We start from the raw sequence: 24,002 nt of genomic DNA, 5'->3' as shown, positions 1-24,002 counted from the left end.
CAAGAAGAGAAGGCTCATCAGGAAGGGAAATACAAAGAATTAGAAGAAGAGGGGAAGAAAAAACAAATGATTCGCGAAGTGGCTTCTGGAAGGAAGTCTCTTTTCCTTGGAGTGCTTTCTTTTTGGGGAGCTCTGCAAGATAATGAATGCAATTACAGTTTTTGTTCTAGAAATTACGGCGGATGCGTGTCTGTGGCTGATTGCTAAGTCCGTTGGATGCATGTGGTCCGTAGAAAGATGCACAAACACACTCACACAAATCTGAAATATAAATACAAACGAATATTCCACTTGTATGTACATAGGGCAACGTTAAAGGACGCTTTGCGCGGTGCTTTTCGAGAAGAAGGAGAAGAAGAAGAAGAAGAAGAGGATCCATGAGAGAAACTGTGTTCGTGACTCCTGCTTTGTTGGTGCTTGTATTTGTTTGAGAGAATTTGAGCAGAGTGTGCGTATCGGTGCGTGAGGGACGGACCAGCGGCAAAAGGAGCCTACAAGGGCAGGGGACAAGGAGTAAGCTCTAATTGCATTCAATAAAGCAAATAATAGCAAGCTCATTAGAGCAGAAAGAGAAGTTGGCGAGTTGACCGCATATATACCGCTCGTATGCCAACCTGCCTACGCTCTTTTCTTTCTATCTTGGAGAAGAGAAGAGGAAAAAAAGAGCAACGGGAGAAGAGAAAAACGATTATGGAGAGAAAAAGAGGGATCCTCTCAAGAAACGCAGGGAGTTGCTGCGATTTTTTTTTATTATTTCCACTAATCAAAAGAGAAGCATTCAAATATTCATTCATACGTTTCATACCAAATTCATACCAAATTTCCAAATCCATAAAAAATTAGCTTTGTTTCTATTTTTTTTTATGGATTTGGCAAGATGACGATCGTGATTGGTTGAAGTACCATGATAACGTTTGTCATTGGTTTGAAAATATGATGATAAGAGTTCCGATTGGTTAGAAATCATAGCGTTTCGTTCTAGTATTTCTTAACCCTTTAAAGCCCGAATTATTTTCACCGATTCGATTTCAACCACACTTGGTATATAATGGTTTTTGGGGTCGCTGATTACGAATCTGAAGTCAAAATTGCAAAATTCAAAATGGCGGATCCAATATGGCGGACGAGAATTTAAAATTAAATAGGATTTACTTGAATATCGTTACCATTATTTTTTAATTTTCTGGCCTCCATATTGGATCCGCCATTTTGAATTTTGCAATTTTGACTTCATATTCGTAATCAGCGACCCCAAGAACACCTAAGTGACAAGTTTCATATAAATCAAATTATTTTTTATTTTTTCGTCCTCCATATTGGATCCGACATTTTTAATTTTGCAATTTTGACTTCATATTCGTAATCAGCGACCCCAAAAACACCTAAGTGAAAAGTTTCATATAAATCCCATTAATTTATATTTTTTTGTCCTCCATATTGGATCCGCCATTTTGAATTTTGCAATTTTAATTTCATATTCGTAATCAGCGACCCCAAGAACCCCCGAGTGACAAGTTTCATATAAATCCCATTAATTTATATTTTTTTGCCCTCCATATTGGATCCGCCATTTTGAATTTTGCAATTTTAATTTCATATTCGTAATCAGCGACCCCAAGAACCCCCGAGTGACAAGTTTCATATAAATCCCATTAATTTATATTTTTTTGCCCTCCATATTGGATCCGCCATTTTGAATTTTGCAATTTTAATTTCATATTCGTAATCAGCGACCCCAAGAAACCCCGAGTGACAAGTTTCATATAAATCCCATTATTTTTTATTTTTTCGTCCGCCATATTGGATCCGCCATTTTGAATTTTGCAATTTTGACTTCATATTCGTAATCAGCGACCCCAAAAACCCCCGAGTAACAAGTTTTTAACGAATCTGATTAATTTTTTTAAATTTTTTTGTCCGTCATAGGAGAAAATGTATCTTGACACTTTTTTTATTTATTATTATTTTATTTATTTATTATTATTTTTTACTTTTGTTTTTTTTAATTATCTGCTGGAAGAGTTTTACTAGAGCTAAGAATTTAAAATTTTTAGTAATATGTATTAGTTTCAAAGTTATGATGACTTTAATGCATTTGTGGTACAGCGTATGTACCACTGGGCGTTAAAGGGTTAAATGTTAGATGTAATGTAGATTCCTCTTCAGAATAACAAACAAAGTTTTCAAAGAGTCAAAACAATGAATTGTAAAACTTCTTCAAAAAAAAATTTTGTACCTCGGTAAGTACAGAAAATGTGAGAGTGGAAAGAAAAGTACTCTACTAATGTATTCCCTAAGATGGAATATTCATTATTCAGCGATAATTAATTGATGCCTGTAAATAACTGGTAGGGTGGGCATATAAATAAATGGTTCGTGTGAATCGAAATGGTAATGGGTGACTTTGATTGACCGTTTAAAATGGAATGAAGCAACCCGTTTTCCTTGGGGTAAAACTCTTCCTCCCCCTCGAATCCTTTTTATTCCTTAATAGAATCTTTCTTTTCTTCTTCTTATACACATACTTTTTTCTACTTTTTTAAAATTAATTATCTAAATTAGCGAAGTCTACTCATAGAATCTCTTTCTAACTTTCTTTCTCTGCATCCATCAAATGTTTGTCTCTCTTCCTTTAACTCAAAAATGTAATTGACACAAAAATTAAAAATAAAATAAAAAAATTTTTTTTCCCTGAAGTAGCATTTTTTGTTTTTTGATGAGATGAAAAATTGTGCCAAAAAGTTTTATAAACCAAAGCGAAAAACAATAGCTTTTCGCATTGGGTGCACAATGTATTAAAATGTGGTTGTACTTTTTTTTGAAAAGAATTGCATGCGGAAAAAATTATTTCACAAGTCATATTGTATTAATAGATAATTATCGTATTAAAATAATAACTAATTTGATAGCAATTATTTAGAATGAAACGATTACATTGAAAAACGAGTTTACATTAAAATTTAAAATATGCAAAAATATTTCAAAAAAAAAAATTTTTTTAATTGTCTCAGTCTCATTAATTTCATTTACGTGTTTCATTGACCGGTGCGGGGACACGACAAGAAGATCTGATTGAACCTGCTTGAACATTAAAAGTCCTTCCCCTTCCCCCCCCCCTCTCTCTCTCTCTTTCTCTACTGTCCCAGGTTGCCTTGCACTGTCTCATGTCTCGCATTCATGGCGCGGGAATTGCTTCAATGCTTCTGACATTATTAATTAGTCGATAGTGCGATTAGTGATGTCGAATGTCCTGTCACTGGCAGCAGGATCAGCAAAAGATTCCACAAACAGGTCTGACGTAAATTAGATTAGTGCGCGAGACTTTTATTTACATTATTCAGCTGCAGGGGAAGGCGATCCGGAATTTAATAAAAAGTACATTGAAAATTGAAGTACGTCGATTTTTTATTTTTACAGACACAATTTTTTTCACAAACGGTAAATTTTTTCTTTCGTTTCTGTGCGGTTTTTGGTACTTACCCACATAGCGGGTTAATTTTTGGGAAATTTTGGTTCTTCGGTTGTTACTTTTGTTTTCATGGTGCCTCCGAATGGTGACAAAAAAATTAATTTTTCATTAAATCCACTGATATAAATACAAAACCATTTTGTCTCAACCATGCAAATTGAAAGGTTTTGTATTTATCTCAGAGTGCTCTTATCAAACACTAATTTTTGTTGTCGCTATTCTTTAACCGTAGGATTCGATCATTAACAATACTTTGTCAAACTTTGTGCCATATTCTGCCATCCTTTACCCAGTTTGACCATTTTTCACCCATTTGATGATTGACTGGAGATTAATTCGAGTATTTGCTAACATCTTCCTTTTACTCCTGAAGCACTAATCACTATGGATTCGTGTCCACTAAACTCCAAAGTTTCTCCACAGCTAAAAGAAGAAAACAGAAAACCATTTCAGAATCAGAAACAACAGACTGTTTCTAGAATAATTTCTCCTCATCATAAATTTCCGTTGTGTTATTGTCGTTAATTTGACGATAAGATCGCGGATAGGAATAATCCCGCAGTGGGAAATATATGTTGCATGAGTATAAGAGTATAAGAAATATTCCATTTTCAGAATGTTGGATTGGGATAAAAGCCCAAGTGTACAAAGTCACCATTCATGTTGGTATCGCTAGGCACATAGACGAGATGACACGATACATGGTCCGAAGGAGACTATATCTCGCGTGTGTAACTTGACGTCGTCCCTGGGGGATCGCGTCGTCTCCTCGCATAGTTTGTTCCACGCTGGGACATGCTGGTCCTGCGTTACTCTCTTAACATGTCCGATAAGAAAATCTACAAAGCAAAATTTACCCACACTGATATCAACAATGCTCATCGAAGAATTGTTGAATAAGTGTTTTATCATTCTCTTATCATTAAATTCCATTTTTTTCGTACATTCTCGCAAAGCATTTCCTCAAGAGATATCTGCTCCGTTAATTTCCATCTGAGACTTTAACCAGAGTTTACATTGGTTAGGTTTAGTTTACACTTAACTTAATCAAAGTCAAGTAAACTTTTTAGTTCCAGATTGAATAAAATGGGATTGATGTGGTATGAAATTAGTATTGATCAAAGTTTACTTTGATTAAGTTAAGTTTACACTTAACTTAACCGAAGTAAACTTTGATCAATACAAATTTCGATCAATCTGGAACTGAAAGGTTTGCTTGACTTCTTTTTTATCATTCTCATGATGAAGAGATTCATGTGCGATCAATTTAAAATTGATGGTTAAGATGTAGACTTTCAGAGGATGTGGATCATTAAAGCTTTGGTTTATTTGGCTCTCTGGTATAGTATGGCTATGGGATTCGCTCTGCCGCGATTGTTTCTCAACGGGTGTAATTATTATTTACGTTTGCGATCCCCTAATGGCCGTCGCTTCTACACGGTAACCGTTTAGAATTGCTAATGGCAGTAGCGCGACCGACCACTGACCAGTCTGTCAATAAGTACTAAAACTCATTACCCCTAGTATAACTAATTGGACACATCTGGATTGCCGGAATGCAATGCACGATTCTGTACATTAATCCCCGGCTAAGTTAGATTTCATGTTTCTTTTTAAAGATGATGCGAAAAATCGCTCCCTCCGAAAATTTCAATCTTAATCGAAACACAGTAAATCGTGAGGCATTAAAAAGTGTTGCAGATTAAATTAACACCAAAAAAGATTAAAATATAATCAATTTTGGTGGTATTTTTTACAATCAATGAAATAGTTCATTAAATTTTTTTCTAACTATAAAACATGAAGATATCGATAACTCCGAGTCTTCGACTCGGAGTCATCGATTTCTTAATGTTTTCTAATAATTAAAGATGATCAAGTAATAAAATCATTATTTTATATAATAAGAATATTATACTTCTTCAAAATTATTTTCATTATTTCAATTCAATTATTATTTTCAAAAATTTTTAACTACAATTTTACTTTATATCAATTATTTTTAATAATTTTCGAAAAAGTTCTTTGGCAATTTTCAAATCGATTTATTTACAATATTCAATTTAATGAAATTTCAAATTAAATTCTTAATTAAATGCATATTAGAAAATAAAAACTTCAAATAATATAAAAAAAATTAAAAAACTTTTTCCAAAAAATTAATTTTAAAATTCAATTACTTCTAAAAATTCACGCTATATTGCTTTTAATATTCAATTATAATCTAAAATTTTAACTGAAATTCATTTTTATGAAATGAAAATCAAATATTAAAAAATTCCACAAGAATTCCATTATTTAAATACAAAAGTAAATAATTTATTGAATAATTGAATGTTTCTCAAAACTGAATTCTCATAAAGAATTTTATTAACAAATTTTAAAATAATTGAATTATTTTGTCGAATTTTATTAAAACTTGCATAAACATAATTACTTTTTTCAAGGAATTCAATTCTAATTGTATGAAAAATAATTGAAACGGTGCTATGAGCTTTATTATTAGTAAAAATAATTGAATCCTTAAGAAGAATTTTATTACTCTTGAAAATAATTGAATTTCTGCAATAATTTCTAACTTCTCTAAAATTAAATTTTTTTCTAGTGTTTTTAACTAAAATTCTTTAATAAATCCATTATTTTTAATAATTTTTAAAAATGTTCTTTGAGAATTTTCAAATTCATTCGTTTACAATTCAATTTTACAAACTTTCAATTATTCGGAAATTCTGCAATTAAATATTTATTGAAAAATAAAAACTTGAAATAATTTCAATAAAAATCCTATTAAATTTGTAAAAAGAATTAATTCTACAGAATTGTTTGTCAAAAATATGAAAAAATAAGAATTTCAATGATTTTAATTTGAAACTTTTTCAAAAATTAATTATTTATAAAAATCCACGTTATAATGCGTTTAATATTTAATTTTAATCTAAAATTTTAACTGGTATTCATTTTTAAAACGATTTTTATTAGTAAATTCTACGAGAATTCAATTATTTAAATACAAAAATAAATAATTTGTTAATTTCATGTTTCATAAAATTAAATTCTCATAAAAAATGTTATCAACAAATTTTTTAAATCATTCAATTCTTTGGTCGAATTTTAATAAAATTTTTAAGAATAATTACATTTTTCGAAAAATTTGATTAAAATTGCATTAAAAATAATTGAAATTATGCAATCAGTTTTATTATTTATAAAAATCATTAAATTCCTAACAAAATTTTATTATTTATAAAAATAATTGATTCCCTGTAAAAATGTTATTATTTATGAAAATAATTGAATTCTTGCGAAAAATGGGAAAATTGATGAAATTTGATGAAAATTGATGCATATTTATAAAAATTGATGAAAATGAATGAAAATTGATGAATATTGATAAAAAATGATAAAAATTGATGAAAATTGATGAAAATGGATGAAAAATGAGAAAAATTGATGAAAATTGATGAATATTGATAAAAATGGATGAAAATGACTGAAAACTGATTACCTAATATTGATAAAAATTGATGAAAATTGATGAAATATGATAATAATTCATGAATATTGATAAATATACATAAAATTTATAATATTAAAAAAATGTAAATAATTGAATTCCTGTAAAAAAAGTTATTATTTATGAGAAGAATTGAATTATTGCGAAAAATGAGAAATATTGATGATAATCGATGAAAATTGATGAATATTAATAAAAATTGATGAAAATAGATAAAAATTGATGAAAATTGATGAAATATGATAAAAATTGATGAAAATGGATGAAAATTGATGAAAATTGATGAAATATGATAAAAATCCATGAATATTGATGAATATCTATATATAAAATTTATAAAAAAAAGGTAAATAATTGAATTCATGTAAAAAAAGTTATTATTTATGAGAAGAATTGAATTATTGCGAAAAATGAGAAATATTGATTATAATCGATGATAATCGATGAAAATTGATGAAAATTGATAAATATTGATGAATATTGATGAATATATGTAAAATTTATAAAAAAATTGCAAATAATTGAATTCCTGTAAAAAAAAAGTTATTATTTATGAGAAGAATTGAATTATTTCGAAAAATGAGAAATATTGATGATAATCGATGAAAATTGATGAATATTGATAAAAATTGATGAAAATGGATGAAAATTGATGAAAATTGATGAAATATGATAAAAATTCATGAATATTGATGAATATATATAAAATTTATAAAAAAAATTGTAAATAATGGAATTCCTTTAAAAATTTTTGTTATTTATGAAAATAATTAAATGTTTGCGTAGAATTTTATTCAAATTTTTTTTAATATTGAAATTCTTTTGGAAAATTTTATTGAAATAGTAGATATTGAAAATCATTGAATTTCAGAAAACTTTTAAAAATAATTGAAATTTTGACAAGAATTTGATTAAATTTTTGTAAAATAATTGAATATCAGAGAGGAATTTTATTATTTATAAAGAGAATTGAAATTTTGACGAGAATTTTTTAAAATTTTTGAACACAATTGAATTTAGTAACTATGTTACTAAGTTAGTTAGTAAGTTAGTAACTAACTTACTAACTTAGTTAGTAAGTTAGTAACTAACTTACTAACTAACTATTCTCCCTGGAGAAGCTAAATTCGTTGAATTTTTACAAATCGTTGACTTTGGTGTTTTATTTAAAGTAAAATTTCATTCATAGTTAAAAATAACACCAAAATAGATTATTTTAATCCTTTCTGGTGTTAATTTAATCCTAAAGGAATTAACCTGTTGCAGCTTATTTTAATCCGTTCTGGTGTTATTTTAACACCTCACGTTTTACTGTGAAAAAAGTGAACAATATACAAGCGATTTTCAAACTGAGAAAAGTAGTAAAAAAATTACCTATCAAAAAATTAAACTTGACGACCAAAAAAACTCGTTTTAGAAATTTTACAAAACTGACGAAAATTCCATTCTATATTTTATTTTCCTGACTTTTTCCCATTTTTTTTTCTTACGCTTAGAAAATATTAAAACTATGAAAAACATAATTATTTCTCTTTTTTTCTTCCAATTGGTACAAATTTAATAGGAATTTGAAATTCCATTCGGATTAAACTGCTTATGTCCTGATGGTATATATATAATAAAATGAATGCATAAAATTAATTGAATGATTAAAATAATTATTTTCATGAAAATAATACGACAGGAATTTGAAGACTTCTCTCGAGAGATAAAGAGAGTAGAGACTGTAGAGAGAGGATGCAAGTTGTAGAATGCCATTTGCAGGATTATAAGAACAGTTTTATTTTTAAAAATCGATTTTCATCTCCGGATGAGCTTATCTAACGTCATCTCGAGTGTCCAGTTTTCAACTGAAACTCTTATCGCCTTTATTTCCTTCTTTTCTCATTTTTTTTTCTTTTTCTTCTTCTTCTTTCTTCATTTTCTTCATCACCGCGAATAAACGTTAAAAGAGTTATGACGTATAGCTCGTTACGCATGCATAGGTGCGAGCATTAAACGCAGAGAAAAACAGGTTGCGTCTTCTTTTTGTGCACGTGAATCGCGTGACTCGATTCTCTCCCGTTTTATTCAAAGTATTCATTTATAATTAAATTTGTTTTTAAAAATTTCATCAGTAAAATTTCTTTTTTCTTTTTTCTTTTGTGATGCAATGTGCCAATGTGTTCCAATGTTCCAATTTTGCAAGTGAGAATCAATTAGGATAACTGGTTTTTTGATCTTGAAAAAGAATCGCGTGACTTAATATTATCCTCTCGTGATTCTATTTGCGAATAAATAATTAAATCGATGCAATTTTTATTTTTTGGAAAATTCTTTTGCTTAAAGTGAGACATCTCGAAAGGTGTATACGTGTGTCTGCTATGAAGCATGTTTAGTGTGAATATTTTAATATTCTCGTGAAAGAAGACAAAAATTGAGAATTTTATTATTGAGTCCATTATGCAAGTATTGCCGTGTAATGATGAACGTGTTTTGCGAGGCGTTTTAATTGACCCTGTAAATCATCTGCTGTGATTAAAAACAAAACCTTTTTTTTTATTTCCATTTCTACGTTTTTTTAACTCTCTGTCTAAAAAGGTGATTTTATTTTTCAAAAAGAGGTTTTAATTTCAATAAATTTTTAAGAAATTAATACTATAGGGCTTGGTGCCCCAAGGTGTCCAGCCATCTTTTGAACGACTGTAATTCCTAAACGGTATAAAATTTTCCAAATCGATAAAATTTACATTTTCCAAAATATATTTTGATAAATATGTAAAAAAATTCAAAAGTGATTTAACATAAAAACCGTTTTTATGGTGGCCTCCTTAGGGCCAGGACGACATTTTTTAAAAGTTATCAAAAAATTGTATAACACACAATTTTATCGACATTCATTTATAAATAATTTTGTAAATGTAAACAAAATTTCTGATTTAGTGTAAGGTACAAAATTACTGGATCCACCCTTTCTCGCGATCGCGGCACTACTCTCGACCCTTTCTCGTTAGCCGCCTACATTATATTACCCATCGAAGGACATGTATCATTGCCTCTTTATATGAGTATCTGTATCAGCCTGAAAAAACATTTGCAGTTCGCATTTATTTCACACACAGACAATTATATACACTTGCAGGTAAATGCTTTGCCATCTCACCTACGTACATCATTGTTAAATCAAATTTTTATCAATATTCTTAGTTTTGTTTAGTCAGACACTGAAATTTTTTTTTAACCCATGATTCGTCCGTTTGATTTCCGAATTTTAGAAATTAAACCTAAAATTCATAGTCAGAGAGCCCAAAAGCCCCTAAGTGGCAAGTTTCAAGCGATTTTATCGAAATTCAAAATTTTTGTTCCGCCATATTGGAGACGCCATTTTGAATTCTACGAATTTGATCCGAAATTCGTAATCAACGATTGTAGGTTCGTGGAAATTCACATATTGTAATCGTAAACTTAATAAATAAGTCAATAGACTGAATTTCAACGAATTGAGTGGAAAAAAAAATTTTAGCTGAAAATATTAATGTAGAGAACTGTACACGTGTAAAGTAACGCAATGTCGTTTAGCGTGTGGGCTGCCCTGTGGCGCGCACTTTGAATTGATGTAGTGCATTGCGGGAACAATGCTTGCAAGCGCTTGCACGCAATAGTCGACTTGACTTTTTCTCCATCGGCCTGAAAAGAGAAAAGAGAAAAGAAAGAGAGATTCTTGAACAGTAAAAATATTGGAAAGTTCATTTGCGATGGACAAAATATTTACAGCCGGAACCCATCCGGGACGACGCGACGTCTCTCGGTGGAGTGCATTGTTGTCTTGTATCCACCCTCCCTCCCCCTCCTACCCTGTGATGTTATCTACTGGCTTGACGTTGTCGTGAATTGTAAGACATTGCTTCGACGAGATAAAAAAAATTTTTTTTAAAAAGTAAATAAAGACTGAGACAATGTAGAAAAAGAGAAAGAGAGATATATAGACGGTAGGAGAGAGAGAAAGAGAGTGAGAGGGAACGGAAACATTTGACTGAAATTTTTTTTTCTCTAATTTTAATTAATTAAATATTAAATTTTTTATTAGATATTTCAATGTAAAGTAAACATTGTTTAGGTTTTTTTTTTCATTTTCCATTGAAAGGTGGAAAAAATCTAAACAATGTTTCTATTTTTATCTTATGGAAAAAAAATTTCTTTTTCCATAAAATACTTTTTATAAAAATAAAAATCGGGAAATTCTCGTAATGTATTTAAGCATAAAGTCGCGGAGTTTAGGCTCTATTTCAATTCTGGCATCGTCGTACATCTGATTGCACGTGAAATTAGTCATGAGAGTGGTTTGCAGGGTTGAAGCATGTGTTATTCTTAATGTCACGCGTAACATCGAGACGCGTCAAGTAAACGATTTATTTAATGTAACAAAACTTAAACTTTCGCTGAGTCTGTGTCACTCTGTTGCTTTTCAAATGAGAGGAGGAGTGCCATCTGGCTTTATTATCGTAAATGTTGTCGTTGTCGTCTTGGAACCTTTCCCATTGTGACATTCGACATTTTCAAGCAGGTGAGAAGAACAAAAGTCGTTGAGCGCGCGCTGGTGTCAATTATCAGAAACATTGGATTTCTTCAGGTTATGGCCATCATTGGATAAAGGCCAAAGATCACTGATTAGTGAATGCCAATCGTTTATATATATATATATATATATATATATTTATAAAAAAAATACCTAAACGTAAATATATATACATACTTGGTATTTGGAAATTATACTCACATTACCAATTAATAGTAAAATATTTTCTTATGGAACTTTAAATTTATTTTTATGTTTCGCATTTCAGCACGAAATAATTATTATTTTATTCCTATCGTTTTTTTTCTTTATTTATTGGGTAATTTACAAATTTATAGTTGAAATTAGCTTGCGCAATTTGTTTCTTTCTTTTTCAAGAAATTTTTTCCGATTTCGAGACGCATTAGTAATTTTTTGTGGGCGTGTCTATTTTTATGGGCGTCTACCTTTTAGAACCACGCCCCTTTTAGGACCGCCCCCTTGAGAACTACTCTCTACCAAGATCATTCCCATTTTATCTGTATTTTTTTAACCACTCCTACTTTTTGGGACCACTCCTCCTTTTTAGAACCACTTTCTTTTGTTCTTAGAACTCTATTTTTTCCTAAGCACAAGTTCTTTAACTTCTCCCACTTTTAAAAGAAAGAAAGAACGTCTTCTTAAGCCCCCTTTATATTGTTTATAAAAATAGATGAAGCTGAGTCAATATTTAGGCGTGGTTTGTAAAAAAAGGTGGAGCCAAGTCAATATATAGGCGTGGTTTATAAAAAGAGGCGGGTGTAAGTCAATATAAAGGCGTGGTTTATAAAAAGAGGCGGAACTCATTCAAGATATAGGCGTGGTCAATAAAAAAGGCGGGGAAAAGTAATTATCTTGACTTAGATGCACCTCTTTTTATAAGCCACACCTTTATCTTAATAAAGTCGTGGTTTATAACAAAAAATGCATCTAAGTCAAGATAAATACGTGGAAATTCAAGTTATAGGCGTGATTTATAAAAAATATATTTAGCTAAGTTAACATATAAGCGTGGTTTATAAAAAGAGGTGGAGCTAATTCAAGTTCTATTCGTGGTTAATAAAAAATGTGGTTTCTAAGTCTAAATAAAGGCGTAATTTATAAAAAGAGGTGGAGCAAAGCCAAGATGTAGGCGTGGTTTATAAGAAAGAGGCGGAACTAAGTCAAACTAAAGGCGTGGTTTATAAAAAGAGGTGGAGCTAAGTCAAGATACAGGCGTAATTTATAAAAAGAAGCAGAGCTAGACTGAAGAAAAATTTTTTAAATGTAAGTTAAGATAAAGGAGTGGTTTATAAGAAGAGGCGGAACTAAGTCAATATAAAGGCGTGGTTTACAGAAGGAGGTGGAGATAAGTCAAGATGTGGGCGTGGTTTGTAGAAAGAGGTGGATCTAAGCCAATATGTAGGCGTGGTTTATAAAATGAGGTGGCGCTGAACCAAGTTGTAGGCGTGGTTTATGAAAATAATGCAGTTAAGTTAACATATAGGCGTGGTTTAACTAATTGGGAGTGTTTTACCAAAGCGAGGGTATAAAAAAGTAAATCGTATAAAAAAGTAGACCAGGAGTAGTCCTAACAGCAGTAGTACTTACCTCTAACATTTAGAGTGGTTTCTAAAATTATATAAAAGTTAAATAGTCCACTGGAGTGTCAGCAAAAATGATAAGAACTAAAGAATAGCAAAGTGGGCGTGGTTTTCATAAAAATAGGAGTGTCCATCAAATATTAAGGAGTGTTATCAAAGTGGGCGTGGTTCAACTAGAGAGCAACGAATATTGAACAAAAAGTGGGCGTGGTCGTAAGACAATCTGTAATCTTTATTTTTTTTCCTCATGCTGGGAAAATGATGTGGGAACAAAAGGGGAAACATCCTAAACGTATCATTCATCATCTAAAGTTGTACAATAAGATTATGGGAGAGATTTGTGAGCGAAATGTTCCTGGAAGGATGGAAAGTAGAAAGGAGAGGAATGAAAAGAAGTTACGAGAGAATCGCGATTCACTTGACAGTTGAGGTGTCGGGTGGTCGAGCTCGGCGTGTGCTGTCAGCTTGTCAAGCTGTCAGCCCACGCACGTTGTGCTTGTTGGCAATGGAAGTTTCTGTGATTGTGAATTCACACCAACACCTCTTAGATTCGCACACAAAATATATTGTTCGCCCCATTTTTTTTTCCCCCGCCAATGACTTTGCGCAACTACTTCTTTTCTTCGATCTTCCTCCGCTTAATGTCATTAGTCGGTAAGACGCGTGTCAATTCCTTCGATTGGACGCACTTTTTTTCACAACACTCTCGGGTATTTTCTCTCCCTCTCTTGTCCATCGTTTCTTATCTCTTTGAGCGACCGATTTTTAACGAGGTTGACTCTCGTCTCTTCGCGACAGTTGGTTGTTAATGCTTCTGAAAAACGAGAAACGAAGAGAAGAACGTCTTTGTGAACGAATGAAAAAGTGATTAATTAAATTTCATTTGAATCAGAGAAAATGTTACAATGGACAATCGATTAAAACAATTAGCGAACAACATAAATCACATTGACTTAGAGGGAGAGAGAGAGAGATTTACGAAGCGTCGTTTAATGCTTTCTCTGGTGCCTAATTACTGCGATGGAAAATAAGACGTCGTTTTCAACCGCAAAAGGTTTTTGCATCGCGTGTCTGTTTATATCGGGAGAACATCCTAAATGATTGGATCGAAAGGTCAATTGTAAGTAATGACACGTATACCAGTTGATTAGACGAAAAGTTTAGAGGCAAGTTCGTGCTTAGTTAGACATCTTATTGCATTGGACTCGTGAGCTCGCTCGTGAGCCAAGTGTTATGTAGACACTCTCCGACAGTTGGCAAAGCACCTCGTACGGTAGTCAACTTAAAAGTATTCAGATGCGTTAAAATCATCTTCACTATCTTGCTGACTATCGTTTCTTTAAGTCTCAAGATAATGATATCTTTTCTTTTCCATGTCCCTTATTTCTTAAGGAATGCAAACATAGAATCTTGAAATTATTATCTAATTAAGATTAGAGGGAGAAAATTTATTATATTACACCTATTTCCTATAAGAACATTTGCACATTTCCTTATTATGTAAGATTGTTATCTCAACGCTCGGGAATATGTAAACAAAATTTTTTTCATTTCAATTGTATAAGTTTATTCCTGTCATTTTATGTTGATCTTCTATCTGTGAAGATGTCGTAAAAAGTGTTTTTAATTTTTTTCCAGGCAAATTTTAACTCGATTTTAAAATAGTTTTATGGGAAGTTAGTTTCATTATATGAAGAAAAGTAACTTTTTAAGAACATCAATGTATTTAAAGTTGTAATTTATTGGTAGTACTTAATTTTAATTTATTTTAAGTTTCATTTATTAGAAGTACTTAATTTTAATTTATTTTAAGTTTCATTTATTAGACAATAATATTAATAAATTTAAACGGAATTCAGAGATTAATCAAAATTTCAATTTTAAAAAACTATTTTGAAATTATTACTTAGAAATAATTTAATGGATAATTTTACTTAAATATTTTAAAATTAATCGAACTTTAAAAGAGTTGAGGTTACAACTTTTGGAAATAAATAAACTTCAAAAGGGTTAAATTTGAATTTTTAAAGAATTTCAATTTTAAATGAATTTAGGTCGAAATTTTAAAGAAGAATTTAAATTATTAAAATTTTTCCAAAAATTTAAATTCTTCAAAAAATTTAATAATTCAAATTTTTCTAAAATTCATTACATTTTATAATATATATTTAATTAATTATTAAAAATAATGGATTTACAGAAGAAAAAAAAATTTACTAAAAAAATTGAATTTTGAAGAAGTTACAAATCACTGCAGAAATTCAATTATTTTCAAAAGTATAATAAATAATTATTTTCAAAAAATTTCCAAAATTTAATGATCTTCAATATTTACTAATTTAATGAAATTTTCCAAAATAATAAATAATTAAATAATATAATAATTAAATAATTGATTATTTAAAAATTTTTTTATAATATTCTAAGCAAACATTTTAATATTTTCATAAATAACAAAAATTTTTAAAGGAATTCAATTATTTACAAATTATTTTATAAATATTATATATATTCATCAATATTCATGAATTTTTATCATATTTCATCAATTTTCATCAATTTTTATCAATTTTCATAAATTTTCATCAATATTCATGAATTTTTATCATATTTCATCAATTTTTATCAATTTTCATCAATTTTTATCAATATTCATCAATTTTCATCGATTATCATCAATATTTCTCATTTTTCGCAATAATTCAATTCTTCTGATAAATAATAACTTTTTTTTACAGGAATTCAATTATTTACAATTTTTTTTATAAATTTTATATATATTCATGAATTTTTATCAGATTTCATCAATTTTTATCAATTTTCATCAATTTTTATCAATATTCATCAATTTTCATCGATTATCATCAATATTTCTCATTTTTCGCAATAATTCAATTCTTCTGATAAATAATAGCTTTTTTTACAGGAATTCAATTATTTACAATTTTTTTTTACAAATTTTATATATATTCATCAATATTCATGAATTTTTATCATATTTCATCAATTTTCATCAATTTTGATCAATATTCATCAACATTATTTATATTTATGTTATTAAATAATAACATTTTTACAGGGAATCAATTATTTTTATAGATAATAAAATTTTTTTAGGAATTCTATTATTTTTATAAATAATAAAACTTATTGCATAATTTTAATTATTTTTAATGCAATTTTAAACAAATTTCTCGAAAAATGTAATTATTCTTAAAAATTTTATTAAAATTCGTCCAAAGAATTGAATGATTTAAAAAATTTGTTGTTAACATTTTTTATGAGAATTTAATTTCATGAAACATGAAATTAATAAATTATTTATTTTTGTATTTAAATAATTGAATTTTCGTAGAATTTTTGAATAAAAATGAATTTAAAAATGAATATTTTAGTTAAAATTTTAGATAATAATTGAATATTAAATGCATTATAGCATGAATTTTTAGAAAATAACTGATTTTTCAGGTTTCAAATTAAAATCTTTAAAAATCTGAATTTTACATACTTTTTATTAACAATTCTGTAAAATTAATTTTTTTCTGAAACTATTTGAAGTTTTTATTTTCAAATACATAATTTTAATTAACGAAATTTTCGGAATAATTGAAATTTTGTAAAATTGAATTGTATAAGCAAATGGATTTGATAATTATAATAATTATTGAATTTTATAAGAGTTGCATTTACATTTTTTTTAAATAATTGAATTTAAAAATATTTCAAATTGAAAGTTTAGAAAATTCGCATTTTATCTCATTTTTCCTAGTAATTGCAAAAATAATTAAATATTAAAAGTCGCGTTTGCGTTTATAATTTTTGAAAAAAAAAATTTGGAAAAAAAATTTTAAAGTGATCCTGTGATTACAGTTAATAGTTTAAAAATTCTAAATTTTGTGGTAATTTTGTTTACATTTATACAATAATATTATAAATGAATATCGATAAAATTGTGTGTTATACAATTTTTCGATAACTTTTAAAAAATGTCGTCTTGGCCCTAAGGTGTCCACTATGCGTTTTCATGTAAAATCACTTTTGAATTTTTTTACAATGTAATATTTATCAAAATATATTATAGAAAATGTAAATTTTATCGATTTGGAAAATTTTATAATGAATAGTAAAATAATTTAGTTTTTAATGTATGAAATGGGATAAATAATTAATATTTTAGAATGGCTTCTTATAAGCAAAAAAACAGAGTTTGCAGGTCAGTAACTGACTTTTTCCTAATTTCCAAACAAAATTTTGACTTTTTCCCTGTACCTGAAAATATTAACTAATTATTCTTCTGATTGCAGGAAAAGCACATTTTGGATGATTTACGGAAGATGTAACGGTCCTATTTCAAAAAGCAGTAATGTAAGTACTACATACAAGAAAATGTATACAAATAGTGTTGTAAATAAAGGTTTAAAATTATAAGAATCTAAGAAAATACAGCATTCGCAGTAAAGAAAAAAAAATTCTAAAAGCATTTTCCCACAGTAAATTGAAATAAGTGTGTGTGTGGGTGATGGAATAATGCGATCGCATAGGCAGGTATTGGGTACCAGAAAAAAGAGCCAGATATCATTTATTCGTTATTTATTACGAATTACAGAACGGCGATGTTATATTTAAAATGGACGGCATGTCTTGTACATGAATATATGGGATATTGTGAATATAACGCACGCCTGAACTCCGGATTGCGAACGTCTCACCGGGCGAGAGATAAGCGCAGGTATTGTGCATCTACTTTAGTCCGTGTAAATTTCACCAAAGTGTATACATATATATACACACTTTGGATGCAGGATCTCTTGCACGGTATGTGTTCCAAGTGGCCGTTGCACACGTGCGAACCTTGAAGCACGCGGGTCTACAAATTGGCTCAGTAAGATCGCGTGTGCGGCTTCCGAATAAAGATTGTCTGCCCAGTTCTCTCGAACCGGTCATAATTCAATTTATTTTACACATTTCCTTTTAAAATAATTTTGCACTGAAAAATTATAATTACTTTTTTCCCCAAATGAGGCACTTTTGTAAGAATAGTGACTATTGATATAATATAATCTTTTTCTTAACAGATTTTTTTTTCTAGTCGTTTTTCGAAATAGAACCAAAAAAGTAAACAAGCGATTATTCATTTCCTCCGGAAAGGTATATATATACTCGTGTGGAAAAGTGAAACTCTGAATTACTGATGAAGCAGTCGATAGTCGATGCGGCTGCATAATCCAGCTTATAAACTTTATTTCAAGATATATAGATACAGACGCCTGTGTTTTTATCATTCCTGAGATGTTTGCGAAGGCAAACCTCATGACTAGATCGTATATTTGCCATACTGACGGATGTAAAGTAGCCACTGAAGTGAAACACCATCTTATGGAGTTTGCTGATAACTTTCAGACCCCACTTGCCTAATTGATTTATTTCACTCGTCAGGTATGAGAAAAAGATTAAAAAAACGATTTTTCATCTTTGCAAAACATGCCTAACACCGGTAGCACTTGTTAGTTGTCGATTCGAACAGATACCAAAACATTATCAGCTGTAGTGATTGATCTCCATATCCCAATTCTGTTTTATTTATTTTTATTATCCGTAAAATATTATTTGATTCAACAATGAAACTATCAACTTAGGAATACTTATCAACAATAAGGAATACTTATCAACATGATAAGATGACCGCATCGATGATCTCGAACTCTTCTCAATCCTATAATTTTTTGAACCTCGAATTGCCTCCTTGGCACAAAAGACTAAGCAATTCGTTGAGATGATTCACAGGTCACATAATCCAAGAATAATTTTATTAATTATTAAAGTGTCGAAATCCCTTCAGTCGATGGAAGGTCGATATAATTAATTAATTAATTTCATATATTAAATATCACACAATTGGGTTGTAATTACACAGAATAAATATTTAAGACAAGATTGACTGACAACCTTTTGGTTGTTATTATTATACGATTCTGATCCGCAAAGGAAAAATGAAGTTTTCAATATTCATCTACTGTGAAAAGGTACAATTAACTTTCCCAAAAAGGTCCTGATCCTAGCGCACAAGACATTTAGATGAAACCTTTTGCTTCTTCCTCCTCCTCCTCCTCGAGAGAGAGAGAGAGAGAGAGAGAGAGAGAGAGAGAGAGATAGAAGAACTCGTGTGAGTGTGTGTGGAGAAAATCACTATAATTTAAGACAAATGCGCTTTGCGGTGAAAGCTCGACATAATTTAGTAGCAAAGCGTTGAAGGTCAATGGTCGAGCACCTGTTCTCTCCAAAGTCCTGGGTCAAGGTACGTCTAGGCTGCAGGGAGGACGTTACCCTCTTATATCGTGGCCTGTGTATAAGTAATCTCTCCCCTTCCTCCATCCGAGTTCTCTATATCAAAAGGCAAAGAGTAAGCCACCTACGTAACTCAGATTTTCCTGTTCCTGCTTGTTCTCCCTTCAAGTGAAGAACTCACCTTTTTAAATACTTTTAGAAAAACAATGCATTTCCACCTTTCGATCACTATTGTTCCCATAAATAATACAAATAATAATAAGTCATCATAAATGATCCTCATTATCTCTGCCGAATGTTGACATTGATCCGCACTAAGAATTGATTAAAATATACCCAGGTAAAAATTTCGTACTAATTCCGGATTAAATACCAACTGATTAGTACAGATTAGTCCGAAAAATGTCCGAAAATGATCCGCGTTACTCTGATATCAATCCGAACGAAAACCTAAATCCGAAAACACTCCAATTCTGAATGTCTACAAATTTAGTCCGTAATTAGTCCGCAACAATCCGAATTAATTTTTTAAAATAATTTTTGAAAAAGTTCTTTCAGAGTTGTCAAATCCTTTTGTTTGGAATTTAATTACTATTTTTTTGAATAGTAAATATTCATCTTAGTTTTTATCATCAAGATGAATATTCAAATAACTTAAAATTCGCTATGACGAATTGTAGTTCTCTTCCCCATTGTCACATAACCTAAAAATAGCAAACTTTGCCGTGGAGGGGTACCATTTACAGATTGAATTTAATCCCCAGAGTTTAAGATCCGATAGGAGGTGAAACGTCGAATGTATCGAATTGCCTCGAACTGGCCTCTGATCCCTCTCGCTATTATCTACGCTTCTGACGTTTCGACAAGCGTGCCGCATACAAGAGTATCGCTTCGCGGCAAAGAGAGAGAAAGAGAGAGAGAGAAAATATAATCACGATCGTCGTCCGGCAAAATTCACGCAAAAAGCCCTTAATCCTGTCTTTAACCGCGTGTCCATTCGCTACGCATGTCTTTTTGTCCTCTGTGTAAATATCCATATGTGTAGTATCCACTATATTTTTAAAGTATGTCGCGCTCACCAATGGTGGTCCATAAAAAAATCTCATGTCGATAAAGTAAAATATATATCTTGAATATGTGTGTATGCGTTTCTACTCTAGCAATTAAGCGTTCTCCGTTATACCTCGCGCATATTATTTCAAGCATTAAAAACAGGTTTCATCTACTCGCAAAAAAAGGAGAGAAACAAACCATACAAAAATGGAAGAAAACATTTTTTTTATTCGCATTCTCATCGATTTTTTGCCGAGTATTGAATTTTGTTAAATTAAAAATTAATCTAATTCACAGTAAAACTTGAAGTGTTAAAATAACACCAGAATGGATTAAAATAATCTATTTTAGTGTTATTTTTAACTATGAATGAAATTTTACTTTAAATAAAACACCAAAGTCAACGATTTGTAAAAAATCAACGAATTTAGCTTCAACAGGGACAATAGTAAGTTAGTAAGTTAGTTACTAACTTAGTTACTAACTTAGTTACTAACTTATTAACTAACTTGGTAACATAGTTACTAAATTCAATTGTGTTCAAAATTTTTTCAAAATTCTCGTCAAAATTTCAATTTTCTTTATAAATAATAAAATTTTTCTCTGATATTCAATTATTTTATAAAATTTTAATCAAATTCTTGTCAAAATTTCAATTATTTTCAAAAGTTTTCTGAAATTCAATGATTTTCAATATCCAATATTTCAATAAAATTTTCCAAAAGAATTTCAATATTAAAAAAAATTTGAATAAAATTCTACGCAAACATTCAATTATTTTCATAAATAACAAAATTTTTTTAAGGAATTCAATTATTAACAAATTTTTTTTATAAATTCTATATATATATATATATATATATATATATTTATCAATATTCATGAATTTTTATCAATATTCATCAATTTTCATCAATTTTCATCAGTAATCATCAATTATCATAAATTTTCATCAATATTCATCATTTTTCATCAATTTTCATCAATGTTCATCAATTTTTTATCAATTTTCATCAGTAATAATTAATTTTCAACAATTTTTATCAATATTCATCAATTTTCATCAATTTTTATCAGTAATCATCAATTATCATCTATTTTCATCAATTGTTCTCATTTTTTATCCATTTTTATCAATATTCATCAATTTTTATCAATTTTTATCTATTTTCATCAATTTTCATCAATTTTTATCAATTTTCATCAGTAATAATTAATTTTCATCAATTTTTATTAATATTCATCAATTTTTATCAATTTTTATCTATTTTCATCAATTTTCATCAATTTTTATCAATTTTCATCAGTAATAATTAATTTTCATCAATTTTTATCAATATTCATCAATTTTCATCAATTTTTATCAGTAATCATCAATTTTCATCTATTTTCATGAATTTTTGTCATTTTTCATCCATTATTATCAATATTCATCAATTTTCATCTATTTTCATCAATCTTAATCAATTTTTATCAATATTCATCAATTTTCATCAATTTTCATCAATATTCATCATTTTTCATCTATTTTCATCAATTTTCATTAATTTTTATCAATATTCATCAATTTTTATCAATTTTTATCAATTTTCATCAATATTCATCATTTTTCATCAATTTTCATCAGTAATCATCAACAATTTTTATCAATTTTTATCAATATTAATCAATTTTCATCAATTTTTATCAGCAATAAATAATTTTCATCAATTTTTATCAGTAATCATCAATTTTCATCTATTTTCATCAATTTTTCTCATTTTTCGCAATAATTCAATTATTTTCATTAATAATATTTTTGCAGAAATTCAATTATTTTTATATATAATAATATTCTTTTTGGAATTCAATTATTTTCATAAATAATAATACTCATTGCAGGATTTCAGTAGAATTAATTCTTTTTAAAAGTTTAATAAGATTTTTATTGAAATTATTTCAAGTTTTTATTTTTTAATATATATTTAATTGCAGAATTTCCGAATAATTGAAACTTTGTAAAACTGAATTGCAAACGAATGAATTTGAAAATTCTCAAAGAACTTTTTTAAAAATTATTAAAAATAATGGATTTATTTAAGAATTTTAGTTAAAAACACAAGGAAAAAATTTAATTTTAGAGAAGTTAGAAATTATTGCAGAAATTTAATTATTTTCAAGAGTAATAAAATTCTTCTTAAGGATTCAATTATTTTTACTAATAATAAAGCTCATCGCAGCGTTTCAATTATTTTTCATACAATTATAATTTAATTCCTTGAAAAAAGTAATTATGTTTATGCAAGTTTTAATAAAATTCGACAAAATAATTCAATTATTTTAAAATTTGTTAATAAAATTCTTTATGAGAATTTAATTTTAAGAAACATTCAATTATTCAATAAATTATTTACTTTTGCATTTAAATAATTAAATTCTTGTAAAATTTTCTAATAAAAATTGATTTTCATTTCATAAAAATGAATTTCAGTTAAAATTTTAGATTATAATTGAATATTAAAAGCAATATAGCGTGAATTTTTAGAAATAATTGAATTTTGAAATTAATTTTTTTGAAAAATTTTAATTGAATTTTCTTTTATATTATTTGAAGTTTTTATTCTCTAATATGCATTTAAATAAAGAATTTAGGAATAACTAAAATTTCGTTAAATTGAATATTGTAAACAAATCGATTTGAAAATTGCCAAAGAACTTTTTCGAAAATTATTAAAAATATTTGATATAAAGTAAAATTGTAGTTAAAATTTTTGAAAATAATAATTGAATTGAAATAATGATAATAATTTGCAAGAAGTACAATATTCTTATAATATAAAATAATGATTTTATTACTTGGTCATCTTTAATTATTATAAAATATGAAGAAATCGATGACTCCGAGTCGAAGACTCGGTGTTATCGATGTCTTCATGTTTTATAGTTGTAAAAAATTTAATGAACTAAAATTTCATTCATTGTAAGAAATAACACCAAAATTAATTATTTTAATTTTTTTTTGGTGTTAATTTAATCTGCAACACTTTTTAATACCTTACGATTTACTGTGTTATTTTTATCCATAAGTAACTGACCCCATACAGACATTGTTAGAATAGAAAAAACTATTAAAAATTGAAAAATTGATTTTGAAAAACAACTTTAAAATTCTAGTACAAATTTAACTGCCTTACAATTTTTTGTACTCATGCGCCATATTTAATCACTGATTTATTCCTTCTTTTTCTGTTTTAAAATAAAAAGAAGCAACATTCTTTTTTTCGAAAAGAATTTCAATGAGTCCAGAAACTACTATCATCCTCCTCGAAACCTACGGGGTGGCCCATTAAAACTCTCTCTCTCTCGGGGACAGAAGAATATTAAATGAATGAGGATGATTCTTTTTGCGAAATGACTCCAATAAGCCGTATCGCGCGCTCTCATTACGCTCTCGAAATCTGAGAAACTGATGGGCAATTATCGTTGAGCCCCAATGGGCAAATGGGGTTTCTTCTTCTTCTTCTCCCATCGTTCGCCTCTGATCGC

The 24,002-nt window shown here is 28.7% G+C and overlaps 1 protein-coding gene across 2 annotated transcripts in view; it reads left to right on the top strand.

The window, feature by feature from the left end:
• Positions 1–9,627: 9,627 nt before the first annotated feature.
• LOC122503454 overlaps positions 9,628–24,002 on the top strand; it is a 46,252-nt gene continuing 31,877 nt past the window's right edge. The window contains exons 1-3 of one of the 2 annotated variants that reach the window (XM_043614006.1): positions 9,628–9,681; positions 17,317–17,352; positions 17,444–17,504. The gene's annotated coding sequence lies outside the window, so the exon portion shown is untranslated. Of the gene's footprint in view, positions 9,682–14,239; positions 14,260–17,316; positions 17,353–17,443; positions 17,505–24,002 lie in introns of those variants that run through there. The other variant, XM_043614010.1, reaches the window with a different exon arrangement.

The sequence above is a fragment of the Leptopilina heterotoma genome, unplaced genomic scaffold (assembly GCF_015476425.1).
Source record: "Leptopilina heterotoma isolate Lh14 unplaced genomic scaffold, ASM1547642v1 Lhet_262, whole genome shotgun sequence".
NCBI classification, from domain to species: domain Eukaryota; kingdom Metazoa; phylum Arthropoda; class Insecta; order Hymenoptera; family Figitidae; genus Leptopilina; species Leptopilina heterotoma.
Note: the sequence above shows the minus strand (reverse complement) of the source record. Positions and strands in the feature narration are given on the sequence as shown.